The 26077-nt window shown below is 41.3% G+C and overlaps 1 long non-coding RNA gene across 2 annotated transcripts in view; it reads right to left on the reverse strand.

Annotated features, from left to right (window-relative positions):
* The window catches only part of LOC123378864, a 369979-nt gene extending 344639 nt beyond the window's left edge, over window positions 1-25340 (reverse strand). For both annotated transcript variants that reach the window (XR_006582769.1, XR_006582770.1), the window contains exons 1-3: window positions 25191-25340; window positions 23693-23743; window positions 21131-21207 (exon numbers count right to left, since the gene is read on the reverse strand). This is a non-coding gene — a long non-coding RNA (uncharacterized LOC123378864). The remainder of the gene's footprint in view (window positions 1-21130; window positions 21208-23692; window positions 23744-25190) is intronic.
* Between the last annotated feature and the right edge of the window lie 737 nt (window positions 25341-26077).

Raw genomic sequence — 26077 nt, forward strand, 5'->3', positions numbered from 1 at the left:
GGCTTCCAAAGAAGGTGGCATCATTGGAGGAATTAAGAAAAGGTTGGGCAAACACCTGCCAGACATGGTTTAAGTATGTTTGGCCCTGTCTCAGCACAGGGGGGGGTGGACTAGATGATCTCTCAAGGTCCCTTCCAGTCCAACATTTCTATTATCTCTACAAGGACATGATAGTTCAATTTCCATATCCATCCAGTCTTGTCCTCTTTGCAAGACTGCCATCGAGTCTGCCAGTTATAAAGGTGGGTTTTGTGTTGTTCACCTTACCCCAACTAGAACTGAACGAAGGCCAAACTTACCCAACTCAACAGTGGATATTGAAGAGCCATCCAAAATAACAGACGCTGAAGACTATACATAGCCCATTGCCAGTTTTCTAAACATTCAATTTCCCTTCTGTACTAAATATGAACTACTTTTATATAAAATGTGAGACAGTAAAGCCGAAGGCTAAATTTCTGTTTACATACAACTATATGAATAGTGAACAAGTGTATACGGGTTTTGTAAAAATTAGATTAAAAGCTTTTTTTGTGAGCCCCCTGGATTTCCTCAAAATGTTTGATATGAAGCTTTTATCTCTAAGGTGAACTGAGCATAAAGATACAGCAACATGGAGGAGATATTTCTGAATATGTTTGAAGAAATTTCATCCATGAAGGAACCAAATTACCATGGTAATTATCGTCGTCTTACTTGTAATTGTAAGAATAGCCTTACATGGTTCATACATATGAACCTTTCTTATTCTGTGTCCCTTAATCCCCCCTTGAAAGAGATTATTTTTATAGAGTAGCAATATTAAATGTGTTCTGTCAACCAGGAAGCTATGGTTTATTTGGGTTCTTTACAGATGGTGCCTTATTTGTGGCATAATTTTAAATGTTCCTGTTCTGCTTCAGTGCAACATTACAGAAGACTGAGAAAATGAAGGTTCTAGAAAGCCTGCAAGTCTCTCATTCACTAGTGAAGCCTGAGAACTACTTGTGTGTTTATCAGTGTTGCATTGTCAAAAGAAGAGTAACTGCAGTAATGCAGAGATGTGCAGTGAATCAATATAATTTCAACTCATTTAAAAAATATGTAAAAACTATTTAATGAGAAGTCTAAAACAAAGGGAGGATCAGTATTAGTTTGTCTAAACTGTCAATTATTTAAATGTGAAGGGGCCTTTTGGTCTGAATCAACTATTTTGAACAATGATAGAGCAGCAAGTCAAGTCATGAGCATGTTATCAAACTGTATCTAGATAAGAGTCTTTAGCTTTGTTGACCCATTCTGGTAGTCCATTCTTCTGAATGGCTAAATCAAATGTTGTAGGTAGCCATATTCCTGGTCCAATTCGTTTGTAGAAAAATCAATTTTTCCAAATGGTTCTCAATCACCCAGGAGGGAAGAACTATGGACGGACAACTACTCACTTATTCAGTCTAGGAACTGAACAAATGACATGTGGAGTCTAGGTCACTAGTTCAGTTTAATTCAATCAGTGCCTGAATATTTGTTTCCTGAATGTTTGTTAAATGTTTGTATTGAGGGAGCAGGTAAATTAATTCATAAAACTGGCTTGACTTCAAAAAAGGACTTTCAGTATAATTAAGTGAAAAGAAAGACTGAAAGTCAGTCACCAGCTGGCAAAGCTCTGTGTGGAAATGAGTGACTCCTTGACTATCTCTGAGACAAGCAAGCAAAGTGAGACTCAAGATAAAGATCTTATGAGTGAGAGAACACAAGTAGGATTTCTCTCATGATAGCTCTACAACCAAACATTGTAGAAAGAGATTAAAACTAAGATAGTTTTAGGCAACAAAATGTAATGGGCTCGAATGCTTCACGAACATTTAGAATCTTGTTAATTAATTTCTTACTCAATATGTTAAGTTATGGTATTCCATAGAACTTCTATTTTATAGAATATTTGCATGTAATATAGTTTTAAAAACTATATTTATCACTAATTTTCTTTGCTTTTGTGTGAAAATCTTAATATTAAGTTTAAATCTTAGTAGATACTTGTGGAGAATGAAGGAGATATATATTATTTGACATAAAAATATGTACCTCCATTTACCTTCTTGATATTATCTTGGCTGACTGCATGGGGTCAAATCAACAGAGGTTGTATAGGGGAACAAGCAGGAAACAAAACAACAAGTCTGATAAGGCGCCTCCTAGGAGAATACCAACAGTCATTAAGTGACCAATGGATGATCTGGTCACTGGGAAATACCTACCTGCCTACTTTTCCCAAGGCCAGAGCCTAAGATCAAAAGAACACTAAAAACTCTGCCATAGAAAGTAAAAAAGAGGGGGCGGTGAGCAAGGCCAGCTTTATTAACTGCGGGGCCCGATTCGAATACCTGGCAGTGGTCTGGGGCTTCAGCAGCACGGGATCCGCTCCGGGTCTTCCACGGCACTGAAGGACCCCCCACCGCTGAAGACCCCGGAGCGGACTACCACCGGGTGAGTAAAAAAAAAAAAAAAAAAAAAAAAAATTAAAAAGGCGCCTAAGGCGCGGGGCCCTCTTAGGCGCAGGGCCCAATTCCGTGGAATCGGGCGAATCGGCCTAAAGCCGGCCCTGGCGGTGAGCAAGCAGCAGCAGCTAAGGATAAGAGGAGCTGCAGGAGAGGCATGGGGAGAGTCTGTCCTGCAGCAATGCCATGGCACTAAGGTTTGCCTAAGCTTTGATAGAGGTGATAGGCTGTAGGCAAGACCCAGGCCTGTGGACGTTGGGCGGTTTTAACCCTCTCCTGTGCTTACTATGTACCTTTGGGCGAACAGACAACCTGTCTGTTTGGAACAACCTGTTTTGAGTTACTTTAAATCAGCTACCTGTCACAGGCATCCAGAGCAGTGTCTTGCAGGTACTAATTAAAGTTGGGCCTATCGCATTAACTTGTTTGGGAACAGGGAGAGGGTGCCACCCCGCAAGAGGCTAAGCCTGGTAGAACTGCTGGTTTCCACCCAGAGGTAAAGGCAGCGAAACCTGTACCCTGAGGGATGCTGTTGTGAGGGACTGCAAAGGGTTATAAGGCATTGTTCATTCTAACTATGGCAGGACAGTGGACTAGGGGGAGTTGAAGCAGGATAATCCAGTCTAACATGGGGTGAACTTTAAAATGGGGAGTTCCACTTTGGGAAGAGTGCAGAATAAGCCTGGTACTTGGAAAGGGCACCAAGGAGAAACTGGGGGAGAAATCATAGGTGCAGCTCACCCCGAGCAATCACAATACCTATCTGACTTGTGAGTGATGTTAGGTATTTAAATACGTTACTACTAAGATTTGCATCTACTGTTAAATTGCAAGAACAGTAAAACCTCAGAGTTACGAACCCCTCGGGAATGGAGGTTGTCCATAACTCTGAACAAAAAGTTATGGTTGTTCTTTCAAAAGTTTATAACTGAGCATTGACTTAATATAGCTCTGAAACTTTACTATGCAGAAGAAAAATACTGTCTTTAACCATCTTAATTTACATGAAACAAGCACAGTTTCCTTATCTTATCAAAAATAATTAATTTCCCTTTACTTTTTTTTAGTAGTTTACATTTAACAGTACTATATTTGCCTGTTGGGGAGGGAGGGGCACTCTGCTGCTGCCTGCTTGCGTACTTCCAGTTCCAAATGAGATGTGTGGTTGACCAGTCAGTTTGTAACTCTGGTGTTCAGAACTCTGAGGTTCTACTGTACATTTTTCAGAGCACAAATTGAGTCTATTAAAGGGACACAAGACCATTGAAAATGTGGACTTTAGTCTTACCCATATATGGGTCTGCTTAAAAAACATTACAAAGTCTTACTATTTTATGCTGTATGCCTGGTCTGGTAGAGAATGTCTGTAAATAAATGCTATTGTATATAAGGTACTGATAACTGGATCTATTCTGAAAGCATATTTCTAAGCTAATTTTTAAAGCAACAGCAGTTAAAAATAACCCTGTCCGCCACTGAAGTGGGAAAATATAATGAGGGAGTTCTTTTCACAGGCCACCAAATCAAAGAACCCTCATCTTGAGATAAAGGCAGCGTCAGTGATTGTACAAAAGGGGTGTGGTTTAAGTTTCCTCAGGGAAGTCAAAGTAAGCATCTGACAGGACCAGTTTTAATGGGGCCTTGGAGGAGTGGATGACTGTGAAAAAGAAATTTTAAAGCAGCTAAATGTGTATGCCTACAATTGAAGATGGGCATTTCTGTCATGAATTTTCTGTTTACTTGCTGCAGATAGAGGTTTCTCTGTTTCAAAAATATTAATAATCATTCAAAATGCAGAAGCCTTACTCAGTTTTTACTTATTCCATACTGTGGCAAGTTCCCAATGAAGCCAATGAAAATTCTGTAAACTCCCCCTTGAAGACATTGGGAGTTTGCCTGAGTAAGGACTACGTATATACTTTAGAATATGGCTGAACAAAGTAACTACACATGCAAATTTTTACATTTCTTACTGGCCCAGCCTTCTTCCCATTTAATTCAGTAAAAGGGGTTGTTTTTTGTTTTTACTGATTTCAGTTAAGAGGATTGCAACCTAAGCTTCGGACCAAATATAAAAACAAAATATTAAGATATTATCTGACTAACTAGGAGAAGCTGATGTAAATACCGCAGAAACACAATAACCTTAAAAAAAACAAGGAGTCCTTGTAGCACCTTAGAGAATAACAAATTTATTTGGGCATAAGCTTTCCTGGGCTAAAACCCACTTAATCAGATGCATGGAGTAGAAAATACAGTAGCAGGTATATATACACAGTACATGAAAAGATAGGAGTTGCCTTACCGAGTGGGGGGTCAGTGCTAACGAGAATTCAATTAACAGTAGAATACCAAGGGAGGAACAATCACTTTTGTAGTGGTAATGAGGGTGGCCCATTTCAAACAGTTGACAAGAAGATCTGAGTAACAGTAAGGGGAAATTAGTTTTTGTAATGACCCATCCACTCCCAGTCTTTATTCAGGCCTAATTTGATGGTGTCCAATTTGCAAATTAATTCCAATTCTGCAAGTTTCTCATTGGAGTCTGTTTTTGAAGTTTTTCTGTTGAAGAATTGCTACTTTTAAGTCTGTTATTGAGTGACCAGGGAGACTGAAGTGTTCTCCTACTGGTTTTTGAATAATTCTGATGTCAGGTTTGTGTCCATTTATTCTTTTGTGTAGAGACTGTCCAGTTTGGCAAAGGTAATGGCAGAGGGGCATTGCTGGCACATGATGGCATATATCACATTGGTAGATGTGCAGGTGAATGAGCCCCAATGCAGTGGCTGATGTGGTATCCCTTGAATAGATATTTGGACGGAGTTGGCACCAGGGTTTGTTGCAGGGTTTGGTTCCCGGGTTAGTGTTTTTGTTGTGTGGTGTGTAGTTGCTGGTGAGTATTTGCTTCAGGTTGGGGGGCTGTCTGTAAGCAAGGACTGGCCTGTCTCACAAGGTCTGAGAGAGAGAGAGGGATCATCCTTCAGGATAGGTTGTAGATCCTTGATGCACAGGAGAGGTTTTAGTTGGGGGCTGAAAGTAACGGCTAGTGGTGTTCTGTTACTTTCTTTGTTGGACCTGTCCTGTAGTAGGTAACTTCTGGGTACTCTTGTGGCTCATTCATTAACCTACCTGAAATTTCCTGCACCTTGGTTGTTAAAATGAACATTATACAAAATGTTTTTTAAAATAAGCTTTGGTTATTTGGAGTTTACTTGTTTGATTTTGAGCTCACAATATGGTTGGTCGATCTGTGTAACTGTTTTCCACACAAGACAACATGGATGTGACTGGCAGCACCGCCTATTAAGGTTGCCTGGAAGTTCCCTGTTTGTAGTTGCTTACAACTTTGCCAAACTTGAACCATTTAGGGTGAAATTTTCCATGCTGGGTGACTGCCTCAGACTGAATTTTTCTGGTAAATTACAGCCAAAACAGTTAGGCTGTTTCTGAGAACAAGTGTAGGGAAAAATACAAAGTTTTGTCTCTGTTAAAAAAATCTTGAGATATTTTCTTGGAAGCGTTCCAGTACTTTGGAGTAGGGTCTTGAAATTTTTCCACAGGAGTGGCCTTTACATTAGGGATGTTCCTTTTGCTGTGCCCATGAAAGTCTGCTCAAACTTGGTCAAGTTATAAGCATTTGAGAAAAAAAAAAACTTTGCACATGGTCTGTGGAGACTTGCTAGAGCTTAACAGATAAAATCTCCAAAGATTCTGTTTCAAGCCTCTCACAACTCCTAGTGCAAATGGGATTGTGCATGCACCATCCCCACAGAGAGAATGAGCATGTTCAGCCCGGAGCAACTCAGACTCAGAAGGAATTTACCTGTAATGGCTGGCCCCACTGGGGAGTAGGGAAATCAGGAGGGACAGGGCACAGGTGCCAAGAGCAGGGAGCCCATCTCTCCTATGTTCTCAATGACCTCCATGCTGGTGCACAAGGAAGCCATCTGATTCTAATGCTGAGGGGAGGGAAAGGAGTAGATTGGATTAAGGACTCTGGCAAGACTGGGTGAGTGAGAGAAACTTGGACTGGCTGGACGAGAAGACTGGGAGTGAGGGTGTAGAGGAGGCTGGGATTGCTTGTGCAAGGAAACTGGGATTGGGAGTTATTGAAGGAGGTGGGGGCAGGCAAACAGACTTGGACAAGCAGCCAGAAGGAGGGTGTGGGGGTGACATTGAGATTGGGTGAGAGCCCAATAAGGGAGATGGACTGGGAGCATTTTGGGGAGAAGAAGAGACACAAATCAGGTGAGGAGCTGGGAAAAGGGAACTAGGACTGGCTGGGAAAAAAGACTGGAACTGGGGTGGGGGCGAGAGGGACTCAAACAGTGAGCCCAGAGAAGGCAACTAGGACTATTTGAGGCAAGGAGACTGGGATGAGAAGCCTGAGGAATGGAGACAGAGCAGGCGAGGAGAGTGGGACTGAGACAAGGAACCAGCAGTGGAGAAAAGAGAGGTTGGAAGGATGTGCCAGTAGTAGTAAAGCTTAAGGGACAATGAGCAGAAGAATCTGTGCTCAATAGAGAACACTCAACACCAAAACACGGAATGGAACTCAAGATTGTCAAGTCTAGCTACTTCTCGGCCGGTCTCTGTGAAACTCATTGGCAAAGTACTTTTCTCATCTCCTCTAGTGGTGGTCCACATACATGATTATAACTTAGTATCATCAGTATGCAAACGATTTTGTTACAGTAAAATTAGGCAAAATTCACAAAACAGTCATGGTAAAAATGTACAAAATCAGTGTATGGTCATGGCAACAAAAAAAATTGTAACAATTTAACAATAAAGTATTACAGTGTAACGCAGAGGCATTGACAAAGACCCACAGGCTGGGTGGCCCCCTGAGGTGAGTCAGGAGGTGGAGGTGGCCATCTCTCCCTGAGCCCCGCTGCCCAGGGCTGAAGCCAAACTCTGAGTCCAGACACCCAAATTCAGAGACAACTCTTAAAATCACGGAATCCATGACCTCCATGACAAAACTGTAGCCTTAATTATCAGTTACTGTTAACTCCAGTGGCAGAAGTCTGTGCAGTGGATATAAAGATTCCATTCCTTCTGATGTCCCATGTGAGTGTCAATATGAGGTCACATAATGGAGTTTGTTTTTTCAGTTTTTTTAAAATACCTAGGAAATTACATACATACATACATACACACACACACCCCTACATTTAAAAGAAAATTATTAAGTTTGCAAAGTCAAGCACTCAGAAGTTAGGAAATGCCAGAATTAAGACTGCCTATGCATCCCAGCTCTGCTCCCATGTCCCATAGAGGCATGTCAGAGGCAGAGAGTGTTGACTGGATTTTTAACTTGGCCAGAGGATCAGTCTCAAATACGTCTTCCCTTTCCCATGTCTTTCAACAGGGCCCTTGTTCCCCAAAGAGAACTAACAAAAGGATAAGTTGCAAAACAAGAACAAGTTTATTGACAGACAACAGTTAACAAGATAAAAGTAAACTTACGTAAGTAACACAGGAAAGTATAGTGAAGTAAAGTATTGAATAAAACATTAAGGACTCCCACAATACAACCAAATGGGACCAAATACAAAAACAGGCACTGACCATAACAGGGGAGGGCCTGAAGCCCTAACCCAAGGCTACTCCCAAATTAGGCTAGGTAGAAAGAAAGATGTTGGGTCTCTACCATATCCTGCAACTTTAACCAATGGCACCGTCACGGCGGGACTGGCTCCGGTTCCAGATCTAGATGACTCGGCAGGAAGGAAGGAAGGATCTTCTGGCACAGGCTGATGGATGGTCCGTTCTTGCTCTTCTTCCCTGCGTCACCGTGGGTGGATGTATGAGAAGGAATGGCAGATGATAGCTCGTCCTTCAGTGCAGGTATGTGCCCTCCCGACAACCCTTAGTGTGGTCCTAGGCCTACCCTTCAAGGTAGGCAGCAGCACTTGCTACCTCCCAGATGGGCAGTGACTGGAGACCAAAGCCTTATATACTGCCCAGTCACTGGGCAGACTACCCGTCAGGTGACCTGCCAGTTTCCCAGCCTTAGATGAAAAAGGGCACCAAAACACAACAGGGGGTGATGAAGGATACCAAACATGGATTCCACGTGAGTGTTACAGTAATCCAAGATGGTGTTATGGGGAAGATGGTGCTATAGGGATATTACAAAACACAGGAAATGTCTCCCTACAGGAGGAGTCCTGGCCAAAGTGCACCACAGTACAGGTACTCTCTGTTTCCAAGGGGTCGCAAGAAGCAGAATCTAAGTTAGAGGAGCCTCTTGGTCCAATAATATAGAGAATACAAAAGTAACTTAAGGCTACCTTTGTCCTCCATCCCTTCCATTTCTGACTCACGTGCAGGTCTGAAGAAAACTGAAAATCAAGCCAAAATTTTCAAAACAAATCTTTCAACAGTTTGGAGTTTGTAACAAAACTTGAACTTGTATTTCTATTCATACACTAAATACAGTTGTAATTAATATTCTAACTTGCAGCTAAATCCTTCAGTCCTTACTCAGCCAACAGGAGTTTTGTGTGAACAAGAGCTGATTACTCAGTTGACTTTAGCCCTTTAGGATCTATTATTTTCCATTGAAAACACCTACTAAGCTAAGCAATACTTGTGAGAGTTCTGTACAATGCCAGGGCAGCAGGCATCCTAAGATCCAGCAAGCCATATCCATGTCCCTAATGCCTTCACATATCATAATCATTTTGAAAGCTTCAACACATGTCTTCTAATGGTGTCACTCTATATAATGAGATATGCAAATTAGAATGCTATAGAGAGTCTTAATTGCATTATATCATTCAGAGTTGTAAATGTTCAGCTAGTTACTGTCCAGGTAGGGCAATCAGAAAAGGAAAAGAGAAATATTCTTTTAGCTGTCTGACCCCAAAATGAAATAGACTTCCATTACTAATAGGCATATTAATATGCTTCTCAGACGCATGTAGAAACAGTGGGTAAACACAGATAGCCTCAGGAGATCATCAGCTTTTCCTTATAAATGCTTTATGAACCCTGGCTTCAGTGTTTTGGGGTCCTCAGGCCCTATTTCATATATTGTTTTTAAAGCTTATTGTAGACCCTGAGGAGAAAAACTTAGATCAAATACAGTTTGGCAGGTAAAGGGCATACTGGAAACTGCATAAGCATACCCGCTAAAGGGGGAATGTGTTCACAGGATAAGAAACCCTTTCAATGCTGTGCAGAAGGAAGTCTCCCCTGCAGAATTATTTCCCTTTGTCCCAACTATTATATCCTTCTGAGGGCTGCTGGACACACTATTTTTTTTTAAACAAACAAAAGACAGCATTCATTACTACTGGTGAGCCAAAGAGTGAGGTCACTCCATTTATACATGGGGTCACTACCCGATGCCTCTTTGTTCTTTGGTGTGTTGCTACTGTGTGCATCATCAGATGCAGGAGCTGGAAACCAAGGGGAATGAGAATGAAACATCACAGCATAAGCTGTGTAGCCATCGCCCCTCTGCCCCACACAGCAAATACAAGAGTTTTCAAACTTTTAGATTTCCTTTCTACTTATTTATCAATCTAATTTTCAAGAGCGACTAGCAATTTTTTGTGCCTAACTTAAGACACCTTAAACAAGTGGTTGATGCTCAGCATTTTCTGAAAATCGGGTGTCTAAGATGCATCATCATGGGGCACCCAAAATCACTACTCACTTTTGAAAATTTAGGCCAAATTGACTTGTTTTTCAGAGTAGCATTTAACACTCATATAAAGGTTAAAAAAAGGTAATAATTGGAGATATACCAATCTCCTAGAACTGGAAGGGACCTTGAAAGGTCATCAAGTCCAGCCCCCTGCCTTCACTAGCAGGACCAATTTTTGCCCCAGATCCCTAAGTGGCCCCCTCAAGGATTGAACTCACAACCCTGGTTTTAGCAGGCCAATGCTCAAACCACTGACACATATGTATATTAAAACAGGATAATTCTTAGGAAGCAAACATGAATATCATGAATGTCTGAAGAAGGACTTCCTCTAGTAATAGCCAAACTAGGAGACATACAAAGCAATAGGAAGTTAGACATATGAGATAGTACTGTACTATACCATTACTATAATACTTTTCACTTCTATAGTGCCTTCTGTCTGAGGATCTCCAAGTTTTTCAAATATTAATTAAGCTCTGCAATACCCATTGAGGAAAGGAGGTATTATTATTCCTTTTACCCACAAGAGGAAATCTGTTATTTAGCCACAAGACCAACCTTCTTCTCTTTATTGACATACTGTATAGTAAGTCAGTAGAGGAAAAAGCTGGTAGAAACAGTTCTGAAAATAAATAGAGGCTGCAACTCCTTTAGAATACATCTTTCTAGTCCCTTTGCGTAACTAAACTCCCTTCAATTGGAATAATAAAAAAAAACCTCACACCAACCTGAAAAATTTAGTTATGTATGATAATCCAGAATAAAGCTAAATAATGTGATTCTCATATCCTTTCCCATTGGTGTAGAAGCTCAACAAGGCATTTGAACATTTCTGACAAGGTCTCTTACCTCCGGCAAAGACATTTGATATTCATACCGAATTTCATGGCTGCCAACACTCAAACTCATGTTACTATACTACTACACCCATCTCAAGTTTTTTGGACCATTCACTTGTGAATTTGTTCCAACTAGCCACTCACAGATTTATACTGACCACCGTGGAGACCACCATCAGAATCAGTAGAAAAGGGATAAAGTCTCTGATACAGACGAGGCAGACCAACAAAGAGGGTACATTCAATATGCCAGAGACACTTGTTCAAGAATTCACCACTGAAGACCCCAAGTCTTAACAGTCTGGTTATTCAGTCTTAAGTATTTCAACCTATTTAATTCCATGGAGAGTACTTAACACTTCTTTTTGACGCTACATTTTTAAGACAACTTCTCCTCTTCCCATGGGAACCACACAGATCCATCGTCGCTTTTCATATTAGTGTACAAGATGTTGGATGGGGATTTTTATATGGCTCTTCTGAGCTCCTTGATCCCAACACATAGACACAGCTGGGAACATCACCAGGCACTATTCATAAGTCAGATGATGGAGACCAAACTTCCTCATCAGCAGGACACAGACAATAGTATTTCCTCTATTAATTTTTGTCTCTGCATACTTTATGTAAAGACCAGAATGTGTTCTTCATAGATTGAAAAGACACATGCATCCTACCCAAGTCAGATGACATTCCCACTCATACCCCACACCAAATCAAAATGAGCAGAATACATCTAAGAAGGCCTGATTAAGACCCTGAGAAAACCCAAAGAAACCCTATAAATCATACCTAATGAGTAATTCACTGTATGTATCTTCTCCCACAACAGACAAAGTATCTGTTACCTTCCTCTGAAGTCAAACTGAATTATGATCAGCACTGGACAATCACGAAAGATTCAAAATTCCTAGTCTCTCCCAGCTTTCATCTTCGCCTTCACTAAATGTAGAATACTATGATATTGTGCTCCAGTTCTAAAAAGGGAAAGTTATTTTGCTGAGTCTCTAAACTTTAGCTCTAACTATAGAAAGACAATTTTGTTTCTCCTTTCAGGTTGCCTCCAGTTTCCCACTCTGGTTTCCAAACAATGGCAAACACTGTAGGGAAATGTTTAAATTCAAACAAACCTCCGTTTAACATAAAATTTTGATAAACCATTTTACAAAACCTAAATTTCATGCCTATGCTGCAAAGCATCATCACTTCAAGATTATTTCCTTGCATTTAGTTCTTTACATATTCTGGTTTATTTCCAAAAATATGTTTTGTTCAAGTGCAATTACTAAAAAAACTACCTTCATTAAAGACATCTGTTCATTTTAAAATATTTTCATATGCACAAGTATTTTATGCATTTCCCCCATCAAAAAGATCACAATATATGGTTTTTTGAGAGATTGCATGTATGTTCCTTTCTTTTAAAAGAGATTGCATATTTACATTATCAGGCTTGAAAAATAATAAAAGCTATATTCAACCAGAATGGCAATCATCACACACACACACATACATATATACATAAAAGGGTCAGAAAATATTACGACTCCACAAAACAGATCAGCTATAAATTATGTCATTGCACTGCAGGTGAACAATGTAGCCTGATGCTTTGAAAGTATTACATGAACCTACGGAAGCTGCCTATTAAAACAAATCTTATCAATTCATGGTTTTGGTGGTATTCATTGTAGACAATTTTACCAGCAATACACTGAATATCAGGCATTTATCTAAACACTGAGAAGTTGAAAACGGACAACAAAAAGAAGTTTTCAAAGATTCTCATGTAGTCAGAGGACTTTCCTGTTACCTGGGCTGAGCAGAATTGTGGGTTTAAGCACAAGCCTGGTCTACACTAGGCGTTTAAACCGGTTTTAGGAGCGTAAAACCGATTTAACGCCACAACCGTCCACACTAGGAGGCACCATATATCGATTTTAATGGCTCTTTAAACCGGTTTCTGTACTCCTCCCTAACGAGAGGAGTAACGCTAGTATCGGTATTAACATATCGGATTAGGGTTAGTGTGGACGCTGATCGACGGTATTGGCCTCCGGGAGGTATCCCACAGTGCAGCAGTGACCACTCTGGACCGCAATCTGAACTCGGATGCAGTGCTCAGGTAGACAGGAAAAGCCCCGCGAACTTTTGAATATTTCCTGTTTGCCCAGCGTGGAGCTCCGATCAGCACGGGTGGCGATGCAGTCCGAAATCAAAATAAAAAAAGAGCTCCAGCACGAACCATGCGGATGTGATCGCTGTAAGGGCAGGCAAATCCGTTCTATCAGCGCTCCGTTACAGAAGATGAAATTCAGAATCCTTTTTTAAAAATCTCCAGACAGACGCCATAGCAGGGACTCAGCGCACTGCAGCGTGACAAGCGTAACGGAAAGCCAAAGAATCAAATGGACGCTCATGGACTGGAGGACTGAAGCTATCCCACAGTTCCTGCAGCCTCCGAAAAGTATTTGCATTCTTGGCTGAGCTCCAAATGCTTCTAGGGTCAAACACAGTGTCCGCGGTGGGTCAGGGCATAGCTTGGCAATCTACTCACCCCCCCCCACCCACCCCCAGAAGCGAAAGGGAAAACAATCCTCTGACTCTTTTACATGTCACCCTATCTTTACTGAATGCTGCAGATAGACACGATACTGCAGCCGTCAACACCAACATCCTCACTCCCCCCCTGCCATGGGTGGCTGATGGTACAAAAGGACTGGTAACCGTCCTCGTCATCAGCCTATTGGCACATGGGGCAGTAACCATGCTGACTAGCATCCGTCAGGTCGATCAAGGGCTCCTGGCTCTAATTTTTTCTGGTGGATGGTGGATGGTGCAGTATGGCTGGTAACCATCGTCATCATAGCAACAGGGGGCTGAGCTCCATCAGCCCCCACCCTTCATGTGTAAAGAACAGATTCAGTTGCCCCTGGACTAGCAGAGGGATGCTGGGCTTCTCTCCTACACACTGCTTAATGTCCTGTCTGGACTATCATAGCAGCTGGAGGCTGCCTTCCACTCATTTCTCACTAACAAGTCACCATGTCTTTTTATTCCTGCATTCTTTATTACTTCATCACACAAGTGGGGGGACAATGCTACGGTAGCCCAGAAAGGCTGGGGGAAGAACGGAATCAACAGGTGGGGTTGTTACAGGAGCACCCCCTGTGAATAGCATACATATCAAGTTTCTGCAGGATCTGACACAGAGCAGCTGTGCTCTCTGGTTCTATGATACAGTGGTTATCTAGTACACTTACCTATATTCTAGGCAGGACTGATTCTATTTTTAGATACCAAAAAGGAGGGATTGACTCAGGGAGTCATTCCCAATTTTGGCTTTTGCGCCCCTGGCTAAGAGCAGCCAGGGGCACTTATGACAGCAGCAAATGGTACAAAAGGACTGGTAGCCATAATCATCCTCACCAGTTCCAATTTATGGAAGGGTTTGGATGGTGCAGTATGACTGGTAACCATCTCTGCTGTCATGCAAAAGCAAAAGCATGCTTCTGTGTAGCGCTGCTGAATCGCCTCTGTGAGCGGCATCTAGTACACATACGGTGAGAGTCACAAAAGGCAAAACAAGCTCCATGATTGCCATGCTATGGCATCTGCCAGGGCAATCCAGGGGAAAAAGGCGCGAAATGCTTGTCTGCCGTTGCTTTCCCAGAGGAAGGAGTGACTAACGACATTTACCCAGAACCACCCGCGACAATGATTTTTGCCCCATCAGGCACTGGGATCTCAACCCGGAAGTTCCAAGGGGCGGGGGAGGCTGCGGGAACTATGGGATAGCTAGGGAATAGCTACCCACAGTGCAACGCTCCAGAATCCGACACTAGCCTCGGACCGCGGACGCACACCACCGAATTAATGTGTTTAGTGTGGCCACGTGCACTCGATTTTATAAAATCTGTTTTACAAAACCGGTTTATGCAAATTCGGAATAGTCCCGTAGTGTAGACGTACCCACAGTCTACCACTAGGGATCTTCACCACTTACAGAGTAATCATGCTGTATTTATACAATATTCTCTTCCCCACTCTCAGATATTTTATGGAACATGCCCTCTTTTGTTCATAAAGGCTTGGGGAGCATAACTTGAGAAAAGCTTGTAAATATGTAATGGGAAAACCAGAGGATAATAGACTAACCTCAGGAGGGGGAAAATGGAAACCTATGTTATTCTGTTGCCTAGTTTTTGGCATTGCTTAATTTGTGCCAGGGCCTTGCCAGGGCTGAGCAGCACCTCAAGACTTGACAGTTCATAGCCCCAGCACCTCTTTCATTACAAATGAACAATGGTGTTAGGCAAATGTTTGCAGTGAACCCCCAAAACACAGAAAATTCTGAGCTCAGCTTTGAAGAAACAACAGCTAGGCTGGAGTGAACTTGGGCCACCAGTTATGATTTTGCATTGAAATCATGGAAACTTTATAATTTCACAATACCTTTATTATAGAACCAGGTGAAGGATGATGTTTTAAATTAATTTTTATTTTAAGATTTTAGGCTCACTTGAACTTGAAACTCAGATGGGTACAACACACTTGGATCAAAATAAAAAAAATGTTTGCACAAAGCCCTACAAAATAAAACAGCTGCATTTCATATAGCTCTAGTGTTGACTCACATGCTGATGATAATTTGTTCTTCCTCAGTTTTCTTCTTCCACTAGGCAAAGTAGAATATTTAAAACTGCTTTAACCTAGCACAATGTAAATGCTTTTGAGCAAAATTTGACGGACTTTTTGCACATTGCTGTCTGTAAGAAATATGCTCTTTCCCTTAGTCTGCGTGTGCATCTACAGACAATATATGAAAATGCTAAATGGTAAATGTATTTAATATATACAAAATCTGAAATGAAACAACCCTTATTACACCATCTAAGGAACTCTGATGACTACTTACCCATTATTTAGCTAAGATCAAGTATAGAATCTCTTTAATAATACCTGATACGTCTTCTGTCTAGGAGATTATAGCCTGCATTTGCAGAGCACTGACTCAATAATCTTATAGGCCTTTTCCATCTCTGACTTCTATTAGCCTATGAATCATAACAAAAGGACCATTAGGCAAACCATAATTGTGGAAACAGCCTTTGACACATGAGACTAACTACTGTCATGATACAGGAAAAACCCTAAAATTACAACATGGACAGGCAATTGAAAGTAAAGCTTTCACTTTACCTGGGTGTTAACTTGCTTGATTAAAATTGAGACAAAATTTCAGTCAGTCACAGCAAAGGCAAATATATTTCACACACTTTTTCCTTATTAGGTAAATGATCTGTCTAGACTGCATAGAAAATGCTGTGTTGTCACAGTAACAACCATCCAGTCACTGAGTTTCACTCCATTTTCATAGGACATTTTCCATAGCTTGTGTGTCTATACCACTAAACTTGCCCTACAGTCTAAACCAATAATGGCAGACTGCCCTGGCTCTGTAGTGGAAAGTCGCATGTCTTATCTTCCAAATGAGATTTTTTTTTTAAAAGGAGGCAAGCATATTGCCAAGGTTTGCTATCTCATCTATCTGCGGAGGATTCAGAAAAATAAGACGTATTCTAACAGCACTGTCTACCACATGCCACCTAAAGAAGGTCATCTGATGATTCACAGCTACCACAAGCTGAAAGGATGAGTAAGAAACAAACAAAATCAGACATTTTAATCTATTTATAGTAGATGTAAAACCACATATTAATGTAGCAAACTTAAAATATTGTAAATAAGACCAGCAAAATCTTAAGAATCTCCAAGCTCCCCTATGTAGAGGCTAGAAAACTCCACAAATTTGGATTTGTCGAGTCCCCCCACCCCTGCTCTCATTCTCCAGCCATGGGCACAGGGTCCCCCTTCTCATGGAAGTAACAAGAGTTTCAGCCCCCTAAATCAATGGATCTCAGGGGATTTGTCTATGTGGAAACTTTGCTTCTCCTCACAGTTCCCCCATCCCCATCAGTAGCCAAACTGCAAATTCACTTGACAACCACTGCCTCTAGAATCCCCCTCCGTGAAGTTCGACATCATGGAAGAGGAATTGTGCACATGCTTAACCTTAAATTTTTTAGCAATTCCCCTGACTTCAATGGGACTATTCACCAAGTTTAAAGTTAACCATGCACCTAAGTGTTACCAGTAGCATGACCTTAGTAAGCAGTAACTTGCACCAGACTGGCCCTTCAACACATGCCCCTCCACCTCCCAATCTGCAGAGGGTGAGTGTCACAGACCCCTAGAAGGGTCAGGAATGAGTAAGGGAGCAGGCTATGAAGTTTTCTTTCCTCACTTTCATTCTTTCCCAGTCCAGATCCGTGATCCTTTTGAGTCAAAGAAACTGTGGGAGCATTTATGCCTTAGATATTAGCAGAACACCACTTAAAGCATTCAGTGACACCAAAAGTTAAAAAAAGAAAATACTTTCAAGCAATGATTTTCTTCAGTTTTCAACAAATGTGCACAATACATTGAGCATCGCTTCAAACAGAAGTTGCTCTCATTAGCAGCTTGACTGATACATACTCTTTCCATTAATGCATGCTCCCTTTTTCTCACTATCTTCCAAAAACAACATTTAAGCAATGGACGCTCATTTGTGGTTTCATCTATTTACAATGTTCCTATTTATAAGTGCCATAAAGAAAAAACAACATTGACACACAATATCACTTCCTTACCTTTTTTAAAAAATGTAGATTCACTTCTATTGCTTAGAAACATGAGAATCTAGCTGTAGAACTGCAAACTGGAGCCAAACTAATGCATTAAATTGTTGTACAAGCTTTCCCACACAGCTGTGCCAATGCACCACAAAGCAGACTTGCAACACATCTGTTCTTCCAGTCCCAGCCCTCTGCTGAGGAGAAGCTGCCAACTGTGCCTAGCTGTGCCAAACCATGTGGCAGAGGGTTTTTTATTGTTGATGTGGACAGACGTCCAGTAGGGACTAGGGGGAGACTGACATTTATTTCTATTTGTGACTAGCAAGATTTGAAAACAGGTCTTTTTGAACTTCAATGGGGGAAAATATATACAGACAGTTTTTGCAATACTATATTCAAGGCTGTATTAACACTTCCATTTAAAAATCCTATTTTAATGGGGTTTATAAGTTGGCAGGAAATAGTCTCCGCAGTAATACATGATCCCAATCTGAAAGACATTTTTCAAATTAAAGCCCTTATACTAAAGAACATATAAAATACATTTAAAAAAAAATCTATGCAGCCAGACCCTTGCAGAGAGCACTATTGATTCAATAGGTACCCATGTAGGTGCCAGAGCCCATGCAAGCAAAGCTCCTTGGGTTTGGACCTTAATTGTTAAATGAATATGTATGTTTTTCTGGTTTAGGATAATGCCTTAAAAAAAAGTATCTGCTTGTTTTCATCACTTTTTTATATTTAACTCCAAAATAAATCTGGTTTTGAAAATTCACTAAAAGTCCAATTATTCCACCTTTATTCACACTGAGTAGCACCTTACTATAGTCTAATAGTGTTTGAAACATGCCTTTAGGGAAGCAGAGAATACTTTAACCGCTGACTTGAATGGAAGCAAGCTCTAAAATATAGAGCAAGCAGTGGCAGGAAATGGACTGACGGCAGTAGAAGCAAAATTATTCTAGCATTGCAACCTTATTACAAATACAATAATACTTACCCATTTTTAAGGTTACTCTTTTAAGGCACAGATCTTGGCATGCCATTGAGGCCCTTTAATTATTTTACTCTTCCCCAATTACTTTAATTAATTACTCTTCCCCAAATTCCATCTAACTTTTTGACATCTTCTAATAATTAAATACTCAGGACAGATGATAAGATTCCTGCAGGTACAGATTCCTCATGTAGATAAGGACTATCACTGCCCAGGTCTGTCCCACAATGCCTTTGCATATACAACTACAAATCATATTGGCCTTTTTCTTTTGTCATCGTATCAAGTTACAAACACAAATTAAACTTGCTGTTCACTCTTAGCTCTGATTTAACATCACTACTTTCCATACATCTCCCTCCCACTGAATGTCTGTTTTGTGTTTATTTTTCACCAGCTAACAAAATGAGAATCAACCTAAAAAAAAAAATCCAAATCTATTTCCTGACCTTAATTAGATCCACTGAGGCAGACCATATGGAACACCTTACTACATTCAGTGTGACTCCACATGGATCTGCTTACAAGAGCAAGATCCATATTCCTAACCTCTCAGTGTCCCCTTTCTATTATTTATCTGTCCTCACTGATGTTTGCAACTCCTCCCAAGTAACTATTATCTACAAATTAAATTCAGTTTCTGTTCACCTCTTCTCTCTCAAATCATTTTAAAGATGCTGATCACCGTAACACTCCATTGTACACCTCTCAACTCGATACATTGTTGTTTATCTTACTTACCATTTTATTTATCGCTCTCCAGTTGTTTTCATTCACGTGAAAGTGCTTGTATCCTAACCTAGCCTGTTTGAATTAATCTTTGAAGAAAGATTTTGTGAGGCACTATATCAAAAGTCCACATATATTACATCTAATGCGTTCCCTTTCATCCACTAACTTTGGAAATAATTATAAAAAATGATTGAGCTTGACTGGCAAGATTTCTTCGTATAAAAAAAATCTCTTATTATTTACATAACTTTTCTGAATAAATATTGCATTTTTCATACTAACTGAATACTTAGTTCACCTGCATCTAAAACATATTATAAATGTTCCCAGAAATTGCATGCACGTTTTCTGTTCTCAAAAGGATTATTATTCCAGAATTAAAACTTACAAAGAAATCTGCATGACACAAACCTTTCCAGGGATACAAAAATTTCTGAACAATGACTAAATGCCTACACCTAGCCACTTGCTTTCTGAAACTGTAGCGCCCTTCTTTTTTATATCAGAGGGGTAGCCGTGTTAGTCTGGATCTGTAAAAGCAGCAAAGAATCATGTGGCACCTTATTGACTAACAGACGTTTTGGAGCATGAGCTTTCATGGGTGAATACCCACTTCGTCACTTGCATCCGACGAAGTGGATATTCACCCACGAAAGCTCATGCTCCAAAACGTCTGTTAGTCTATAAGGTGCCACAGGATTCTTTGCTGCTTCTTTTTGATGACCCAGAAGATATCAGCAAATTAATAGATAACGGTGAACATCAGGTTAATGCTAAATAACCATGATCCCATCCTGTTTATTTTGATACCTACACCAGCACCTTCTTATGGTTAACTAACTTCATTTATGCCATTTTGCTTATACTGTTTTATTCTGTCAATCTGTTCAAAATTTAAAGTTTTAGAAAAAATGCACTCTAAAAGCAGATATAGATATGGCTTCATCCTATTCACATGCTCCAGTTAAGGACAGACTATAAGTGGTGTATCTGTGCTCAATATTTTTTTAACCAGGAAAATGAAGTGCATTCAACATTTTTATTTTAATTCCCTAAACCCTAACTTTGGAAATTAGGATCACGTTCATTTGTAATCTTATAACAGAAGTCTCTTCAGTTATACAAACACTCCTAGTGTAACTTAAAATTACTTTCCATATAAAGGGAAATGATACAATTTTCAAAACCACATAAGAGACTTTGGAGTCTAAGTCACTTTTTACCCTAAATCTCCAAATTATTAAGGAGACATGCTGATACTTAGAAGGAATTTTTAAACCAGTGTGCAGAATGTATAGCCTCACATTCTGATAACAAAGAGCAGAATTTGTAAGGCCACCTTCCGAACATTACGTTTCAAACTGATCCTTTAATGCATAGGTGCTGAAACTAGGGGTGCTGCCACACCCCCTGGTTTGAAGTGGTTTCCATTATATACAGCATTTGCAGTTTGGTTCAATGGCTTTCAGCACCCTCACTATAACAACTGTTCCAGCACCCCTGCTTTAATGCCAATAGACTAATTTAGTTTGCCTGGACACAAATAGGCAATAAATTTCACTGCAAACTGGGGGTGGACTTATGATCCCAAACCCCAGGCCACTGAAGCTGAGCATGTCATAGTAATGATGAGTTCAGACTCCAGGGAAAGTGAACAGACCAAACTGCTCATAAAGCATCCATTCCTAGCAATTCCATGAAGTAAACCAACCCTGACATTATTTCCAGAGAAAGCTGCTCACCTGCCCTTCCACCTGGAGGTAAGGAGCTGTCATGGCAGCTGACAAGTAGTAAGTGGAGATAAAAACAGGAGAAATATCTGGGACGAAAAAAATGTCAGACCTTACAAAGTTAGAAACATTCTTAAAGAGAATAACATTTAAAATAATCCTACAGAATTAGCAACATCAGGGTTAAGGGGGAAAAGTGATTAGTGGTATATTATAGTTACTAAATCACCTGCAGAACTTTCTGCCAAGCCTATCTCATAGATTTAGCATACAGAAAAGGTTTTGCATACCATTTACGTTCATCACCTAGGGAAATAAGTATCAGAGGGGTAGCCGTGTTAGTCTGGTTCTGTAGAAGCAGCAAAGAATCCTGTGGCACCTTATAGACTAACAGACGTTTTGCAGCATGAGCTTTCGTGGGTGAATACTGGATGGCTTGCATCCGAAGAAGTGGGTATTCACCCACGAAAGCTCATGCTGCAAAACGTCTGTTAGTCTATAAGGTGCCACAGGATTCTTTGCTGCTTCTAGGGAAATAAGTGTATAATTTTCCATCAAAACTGTTACACTTGGCAGTTACCTATGATCGTGTTAAAATAAACACACAGCTATTACACAGCCACAGCAGATACTATACCATACAGTGTACCACATTCTATAACTTACATAGCCACAACTATAGTGCAGTCACAGTTATTGATTCGTTTGTGAGTGCCAGACTAAAGTATAGTTATTCTTTGGGTCTCTACCTGGAGTCCACCTCAGAAACGTCAGCTGGTGCAGAATGTGGCTGCCTGCTTACGTAGAGATAGTTCTTTCATGAATGACACGTGTGCTCTGGCTTCCAATTTGCTTCTGAGTGCAAGTCAAAGTATTGGTTTTGATCTATAAAGCCCTCTCGAATTTGGGTGCTGTGTATTTTAGAGACTACTTCTCTCCCCATGTTATAATCCAACTACAGAGAACATCTCAGTCTCTCAAGGTCACATTCCCTAGATGTGGAGGACAGAGGCAGAACATTATCAAAGGGGGACTCACAACTCCACAATTTGTTCTTCAACCTTCATCCAGCAGAGCCCATCTTTTTTGGCCTTTAAGACATGCTGCAAAGCTTGCCCCTTCTTGTAGGCTCTTTTTGAAGGCATTGTTTAAGAGAATTGGAAGGGGGGGCTGTTCTTGATTTAAAAGGAGATACTTTAACCATTAATAAAGATATTAAATCAAAGTGAGCCTAACAGTATGCCTTGCTGCCCTTCACTGGACTTGTCTATGAGAGCCCCTCCATTCTGGATATTTTACCTACCTAATTCTAGGTCCAAAATAGCACAACCCTATAATTCAGTAACTAATGTCCCACTAATCACTTTTTCCCTTAATATTTTAGGGCACGTCACAAGTTGCATCTGTTTGCCCAGACTTTTCTGGCAGATGGGAGCACAAACAATGTTTTTTTGCTTTGTTTGTTTTATTACTGGATTACAGCTAAATTTTGACCATGCGTAGGTCTTGAGTGGGTGACTGTATTATACTGTATTGTTTTGTATGTGAACAAAATACAATTGGGCTAGTAGATATTTAATGTTGAAAATTTAGTCTATTTGTTTAAGTGTGACTGAATGGACACATTATGTGACAATACTGTATTGAGGAGGTTTTGTTTGTTTTGATAAAGTGCTTCAATCCTCAGGGCTGAGGTACATCTCTCATAAGCACTACACTCAGGTCTACATGCACAACCATGCCCACACTATGTTTTTAAAATTACAAGGGACTGGTTGTCAGAGACACTGGATTCTGTTTCTTCCATGGATACTCTGTGAAGGAAATGTGAATAAAATCACTATATATAGGGGGAAAGTGTTATTTTATTACAATATCTTTTCTCATAAATGGGCAGGTGCATAAAGGTTAAAATTACTCTCTTACATTGTTTCAAAGATCCCTTTACTCTAAAATGTACAATAAAGGTTAAGTATCAAAATAAAAGGGCCAAAAATGTCACACCAATTCTTCTATCACACTCAGGATTACAGATCAACCTCCTGATCCTACACAAATTAGGTTTGATTTCTTATAAAAAGAACAAATATACACCATAGAAGCACTCTAGACATAATCTCAGCATATTTGCAGCCTACTCAGCAAAGGTGTACTTGTGAGTTTGTAATCCACAATCAATCCTCTACTATCAAAAAAGTCACTTATTGGTCAGGTATGCTACCTAGCTTGTAGAAAACATTGCATTTGAGATTCAAATGCTGACAAACTCGTAATTTTTGTGAGTATGATCATCCTAATGAATTTACAATAGAAGTCCCTACTTTAAACTGATACTCGGTAATAAGCACACCACATTTATAGAGCATCTACATCAAGCTTCAGATATGCATAATCCATTGCCTTCAAGTATTTCAATGGTTCATGCTAGATATGTCTTTCTTTTGAAAGAAAACACAAATCATTTTTTTTGTCACAAGAACTGCTCTGCTTACAGTTATGTTATGCTCAATAGAAATAATCCTGTTATTTACGTAAACACATTTTTAAAACAAAAACAAAGCTTAAATCCCATACATTTATTTGCAGACCAAGATCACTGTCTCCAACCCAGCCCACCACACCAACCTGGCAAGAGAGAGAGAGAGAAAATAAGGAAGACAGACAAAGCAGCACACCATATACAAAATGTCAAACATGTCAAAACATTAATGAATACCAATATCTCCCACCACACCATAACCAGCTGTAAAGGTTATTTAGGGCTAACACTCCTGCCATGGCAGATTTTGCAGTTATGGATTTTATTTTTCTTATACTTAAAAATGAGCCACAGGTGTGTCAAATATGTTTTGAGGTATGCAGCCAACCCAGGGATTCCTACAACTGAGAGGGCACTGGAGGAAGTACACACAACAGGGATCTTCAAGTTTTGACTACATCAAACATGAATTCTTACTGGCTTATTTCTAACTGTACATTCTATAGGCAATTATGATAATTAAGTAAAGGATTAATAAAGCAAGCATTGCTGGTTCTATTCCAAAACTAATAAAGCTCCTATAAGAGTCTGCCTACAGTAATATATCTTTTCAATACTTCATCTTAAAAAGGCAGTTTCAGAAGATGTTGCATAGCTTTCTTGTCCCTAAGTCACCAATTGTGAATTATCTCAGAATAACTGCAGACAAGTATAGTTTTATGGGACTCAGCATAATATATGCAAAGCATACTTTTATACTACCCAGGCCCTCAGATAAACAAAGCTTACATTAAATGTTAAAAAGGAACAGAATCTATTGTATAAGCAAACACCAGACCTAAATCCACCATATTTTTTGTCAAGTGCGCAAATTCTAATAAACGTTGTAAATTAATATATTCGTGTAACCCTGTCATCCTTCCAAAGTAGACACAGTTAGGCATTCCACTGTCTTTTGGAAGGAGGCAAAGACAATCCACTGCCTTCACATGGAAACGCTGTATGGACTTTGCTGGAAATGGAAGTGTGGCTTTTAAAAAAAGATTAATAAAGCTAACAGCCCTGGATCTCCTTTCACTTATACATCAGGATACAGAGTTCATGACTCCTCTGAAGTCAATGAAGTTATACTAGCATAAGTAAGGTCAGAATCAGGCCCAAAGAGGTCATGACAGTGGTAGGTGCAAGAGAAAAGGAGACTTAGGGGCCAGTTCAGGCCTGGCTGGAGCTCTTCTTCCTTGACCATCATGTGACAACTTGCTCCCAGAAGAGAGACAACTTCCATAAGGGCTATGGAGTGACAATCGCTAAGCCAGTGACCTGGAAACTGGGGGTAAAAAGAGTCAAAATGTTTGTATTGCCCATTGATGTGGATTGGTAAAGCGCTTTTACAGTCACTCCTCCAATTTGCAGCTTGATGTTTGTATTCTTTGAACTACACCTGCACGTGGCTGCCTGCCTCGGCCTTTCCCTGGGGCTGGAGAAACCAAACTAACGAGCAGCCGGTCTCTCTCCCCCATTCAAGGGGCCCTTGACTCCCCAACCTCCGCCCCCGGCGTTAAAGCAGGACAACCGCCGCCCCCGGCTACTTACACACTGTCCGCTTCCCTCCCGCTGCCCTGCTGCAAAGGCACCGGCCGGCCAACAGGCTCCCACCCCCTGCCTGGCGAATGCACCGGCCCGCTCGGTCCCTGGGCCCCGGGCCAGCCAAGGGAGGCTCCCGGCCACACCCAAGCGCCCAGGACCGCGAGGAAAGGCGAATTCTAATGGAGCCAGCCACAAAATGGCCGCTCTGGGCAGGCAGCGGCTTCTCCTTGCCAGACTTAAAGGGCCAGCTCCCAGCGGAGCACGTGGGCGTGGGGGCTCAGCTCCCACCTCTGGGCGCTGGGGGACGTGAGGGGCTGGCGGGGGTCGAGCGCTACAGCCTGGGGCTGCCTCAGGGCCCGTCAGGGGCCCACTTCTGCCCGCGTGACAACGGGCCGCGCTGGTCAGTGTGGGCCTGATACCTGCTCCCAGCCCCGCTGTGGGGAAGGGCCCCACCGCCAGGCTGCCCCTCCGTCCCCTGCAGGGCGGCCTCCTTCCTCCACCCCAGCCGCTCCCGGAGCGGCCCTTCCCAGGCAAACTCCGGGCGTGCAGTTCACTAGACGGGGCCGCACGTAAAGGAAATCCAAGGGCCCCAGCGCTCCCTTCGTTGCAATTATGAGCCTAAAGAGGGGGGGAGGGAGGCACCTAAGGGTCACTGGCAGAGTGAGGCACAGAGCCATGTCCCTGACTCCTCCTCCCCCGCTCTCAGCACGACACCCGCTCCCCGGGGTACCCCCTTTGCAGGCCCCTGTGCCCAGGTACCCAGTGTCAGCTGGCGTCTATCCTGGCATCTGATCACAGCTCTGCTCCCCGGCTCCATCCTCCCACTGAAGTGAAACTTGAATGGGAAGAGGATCCCCAGACCCAGATACATCCCTGAGCTCCTTCGGATTCAC

Source organism: Mauremys mutica, chromosome 10 (assembly GCF_020497125.1).
Source record: "Mauremys mutica isolate MM-2020 ecotype Southern chromosome 10, ASM2049712v1, whole genome shotgun sequence".
NCBI lineage: Eukaryota > Metazoa > Chordata > Testudines > Geoemydidae > Mauremys > Mauremys mutica.